This window comes from Brassica oleracea, chromosome C3 (genome assembly GCF_000695525.1).
Source record: "Brassica oleracea var. oleracea cultivar TO1000 chromosome C3, BOL, whole genome shotgun sequence".
Lineage (NCBI taxonomy): Eukaryota > Viridiplantae > Streptophyta > Magnoliopsida > Brassicales > Brassicaceae > Brassica > Brassica oleracea.
This window is the reverse complement of record NC_027750.1, coordinates 12,135,044-12,139,891: the sequence shown is the minus strand read 5'-3', so window position 1 is coordinate 12,139,891 and position 4,848 is coordinate 12,135,044.

Genomic DNA, 4,848 nt, shown 5'->3' with positions numbered 1-4,848 from the left:
TTCGATCATTACAACTCCAAAATTGTAAATATGCATATATTTTTACACTTTTCTTAACAAAATTATGTGTCGAAATGCGATATAATATTCAATGGAATGAAAGTTAAATGTTCGATAGAAGTTCATCTACTGTCTTGACCAACAAACGAGAATCACTGGATTACTATTACTGTTTAAATTTGAATTATGATGAAATGAACAAATATAATATGTTTTCTTCAGGTAGATTATGGATGTTTCCTTGACTCTACGATATAATACTTCTCATTCTGAATAAATTCTTACGTTAATATGTATTCGATTTTTTTTACAAAAAAAAAAATATATATGTATTCGATTTAGCTAGTAAAGAATTAGTCCTTTTGGACCTTTTACAAGAAAATACAAATTTAGACCTTTTGCAAAAAAAAAAACAATAATAATAAATTAGAACCTCGCAACTTAAAAACATTCTTTTTCAAAAAAAAAAAACTTAAAAACATTCTTAATGAGCTCATTTTTGGATTATTATAAATTTCCGAAATTACTTTTAGCCTGGTCTGACAACAATTTTTTATTCATTTCAATTATTTAATTAGTGTATACAACTTTACCGATCAAATTGTTATGAATTGTTGTCATTTATCTATCTCTAATCACATGGTCTCGTTATTGGTTAAAACTTAAATTACAAACAAGATCGGTTATTAAATGATTGTCTCTAAAGAGTTTAAGAGTTAGAACTTCCATAAACACATAAATATTTTGTAAAGGAAACATTAAAAGAAAAGCTAGCTACCTAACCTAACATGTAGATAAGAAACTCCATATTCATGGCAGCACAATCGAAAGAAAAAAATAGTTAAGAAGTAAACCAAATAATTGAGATGATAAAAGGACGGTTATAGAAGAAAAATATAAAGAAAAGCCAACAAAATAAGAAAAAAAAAATCATCAGCCTTCTCCAAAGAGGGCGGCTCAAGGTCAAGGTCAAAAGCTCATGTGTTGCGAAGAGACCAATTTCGATAATCGTATAGTTAGGACTAGACATTTTATTAGTTAAATTTGATTCGATTCGTTATTCGTTTCGATTCGATTCAAAAATTTCGGATATCCGTAAACCTTCGAAGCAAAACAAATACTAAAAATCAATATCCGTTAAAATTGAAGCAAATCACAAATATTAAAATTTTGGGAAACAGATATCCGATCAGATCCGGTAATATATAAATACATGTATATCTTGATTATATTTAAAGTTTTAAATGTATAAAATTATAAAATGTATAAAATTATATACTTGTTATTCTAACATATGATTTGACAAATTTTATTCACATTATTACTTATATAAAAATATTACATAAAAGGAAATGAATAAATTTATGACAATTCTGATTTTTTAAATTTTTTTTGTCTTATTATAATTGTTAACTAATTTTTAAAAAATTATAAAATATGTAGATTCACTATTTCTTTTCATTTTTATCTTATATATCATGCAAAAATATATTTTACAAAACAAATTTGTATCAAAATTTTAAGATTATATGCATTAATCAAAACATATGAGATATCCGTAAGTATTCGTAAATATCAGCAAATATCTATTTATTTTTCGGATATCCGTTTTTCCGAATATCCGTATTTTCCGAAGCAAATCAAATCGAAAAATTAGATATCTGTGGCATACGAAGCAAATCATAAATACCTTCAAAACCCTGGATATCCGATCCGTGCCCAGGCCTACGTATAGTTATTTCAAAATAAGAAAAAAGATAACCATATAGTTTTGTTTCTTTAATTTATCTCCACCCCTTAATCAATCATTTTATTGCATATCCTCGTATTATCATGCACTTGACATTGTCCTAACCCCACATGGCTATGGGCTACCTATGTAATAAAGTATTTTCTTGATGGCGGAGAGAGGTTAAATTTACAATTTGGTACGACACTGTTTCTACATGTGCAGTAAAAATGGTTATAAAACGCTAAGATCGATTATATTCTTTATGTGCAGTAAAAATGTTTGTGAGTTTCTCAATGTATCACTAAACATCAGATTCTAATTTCTAATTTCGTATGGTTGGAAAAATTTCAAGTGGTGATAAACTAATATACTCTCCTCTGTTTTTGTTTGATAGATTTTTTTGTTTTGTTTTAATAAGTTATATGTTCTCAATTTTTGTACTGCCGTTATTAATATTTTCTAAGTTTATCATTATCGTTTCTGTTTAATTTTAATATAATATATATTTTTCTGTCAAAATAAGTATTGCTTTTATAATTTAACGTAATTTTCTCATTAATTTTATTTTATCCCTAATTAGATTATTTTTAAAATAAATATTAATTATAAAATTCTAATAGGTAATTAGATTTCTTAATTTATGTAAAAAATATTTAATGAAATTGAAAAATTAATTAATATAATAAAATAAGGTTCAAAGACTAATCTAATCTATTAATTTAAGGTCATAGTTTTATCTTATATTAACAAGTCATAATAGAACCATTTAAAAATTAGTTAATATGACATATTTGATTATTTACAATAAATTTGATTTTTTTTAATTATAATATGGAGAAATAATCTAACAAAATCTTACTACAAATTTAAATATTTTAATAAAATGACACATTAATTAATTTCGTAATTAGTAATATAACATAATTATAAATAAATTTTAATTAAAATTTTAATCTAAAACTAGAAAATAAAAATTCTATAATATTTTTATAAATTTTATAATTATACTCTGTATTATATAAAAAGAGAAGTGATTTATGAATCAAATGTATTATATTAAATAGGTAAATTAACAAAAACATTTTTTTAAAAACATTGTCTCATTTAAGTAAATTATCACTCATCATTAAAATGATTTAAAATTAGTAAACCATATAGTATTTTTATATAAAAATAAATTTATTAGTATAGGTTAAACTTTTGTATCTACAACTATATGCGAAGATTTTAATTCTACATTGTTTATGTTTCATAGAGTCAAAGAAGCTAACGATTCTGGGTGGGTCACTTTCCTTTGAGATTTTGTGTTCTTGGAGAAGCCTTATGTGTGCTAAGGAAGTTATCTCATCAATTTAAGGTATGAAATCGAGTTTTTTTCCAGATCTGTTCGTCAAACGACTTACATGGGAAGTCGTCTGGCTGTAGACGACTTACCTGGAAGTCGTCTGGTCAACGAAGATGTTATTTTTGCAATTGACTTTGAAATCGGTTTTCTGAGACGACTGAAAGTTAAGTCGTCTGATTTTGTTTGGTTACAAAAAAATCTCCAAAGAACCTAGACTACTTACATTTCAGTCGTCATAGGTTAGTTTTGCATTTGACTGGATTATTTCAGAAGTTTGACTTTCCCGGACGACTTACATTTCAGTCGTCTGGGGAAAATTGAAATATCAATATTTTATTAACATTAAATATTGAAGTTTTTTTTCAATTGCAAAACTAACCTATGACGACTTAATTGTAAGTCGTCTAGTTTAAAAAAAATATTATTATTTTATTTTTCACGAGACGACTGAAATGTAAGTCATCCAGGAAAGTCAAACTTCTGAAATAATCCAGTCAAATGCAAAATTAACATATGACGACTGAAATGTAAGTCGTCTAGCTTTTTTGGAGTTTTTTTTTTTAACCAAACAAAAGTAGACGACTTATTTTTCAGTCGCCTGAAATAACAGATTTCAAAGTCAATTGCAAAAATAACCTTTGCGTTGACCAGACGATGTATAGTTTTGTCGTTAGGAGTACTTAGATTGAAGTCGTCCGCTTCGATCTTTAATAAACTTTTGTTTTCTTTGTTCTAAGTTTGCTAATGTGTTTTATTTTGACTTTTTCAGATGATACTTCAGTTACATGCAGTGTATGGAGAATGATTGTTGAAAGATGGATGTTGGAATTTTGTGGTTGATCATTTCAAAGGAGCGAAAATGTTATTTTTGAGTGAAGGTTCGACACATGCTGATCTTGTTGCAATAGCTCAAGAAGATTATAACCTGGACATGAACACAGAGTCTGTGGAATTAACCTACTCATTACAACAGATGGCTCCAGACCTTCCTCCTATTCATGTTACAAGTGATAGACATGTTTGGCACGACACTTGATTACACCACTTCATACAGAGCATTGTTATATGCGCAAGAAATGGTGAGAGGATCAACGGAAGATGGGCTACTAAAGTTTATTATTTCATTGATTTGTTTATTATTGATAAAAAAAAGCTACTGAAGTTTATTATTTCATTGATTTGTAAATGTGTAAACAAATTGTTAGCACATGTATTACATCTTGGGAAACATTATTACTGATTTTACAAAAAATTCACAACTAAAAGAGTAGACATGCAATTCACAAAACAGACCACAAACAAAACTATTATAGATCATTCCTCTACAAAGACAAGCTTGGACTCCACTTGATATGGAAGAAGACTTTGTCCAGACGACTTCCAGGAAGTCTAGACGACTGAAATAGAATTTGTCTGGAAGACTTCATGGAAGTCGTCTAGTGCATTATATTTTAGACGACTAACAGGTAAGTCGTCCCAGAAATCTTCCAGATCTGAAAAACCTGCATATCAAATCAAGATCTGAAAAACCTGCATATCCAAAAACGTTCAAATGGCTTAAAAACAGAAAAAAATGAGTGGATTAGATAAATCTACCTTTATAGAACACACAAAAATACATATCTAAAGTTAATAGATCTACCTTTAAATGAGTGGAAGATGAGTACCATCTGATTAAAAACCTGCAAAAAAGATAGATTAGTAAGAAAAACATGAGGCAAAACTGAAAAATTCATATAAAGTTTGGTGTTTTCAAGTCAAAGAGATTAGA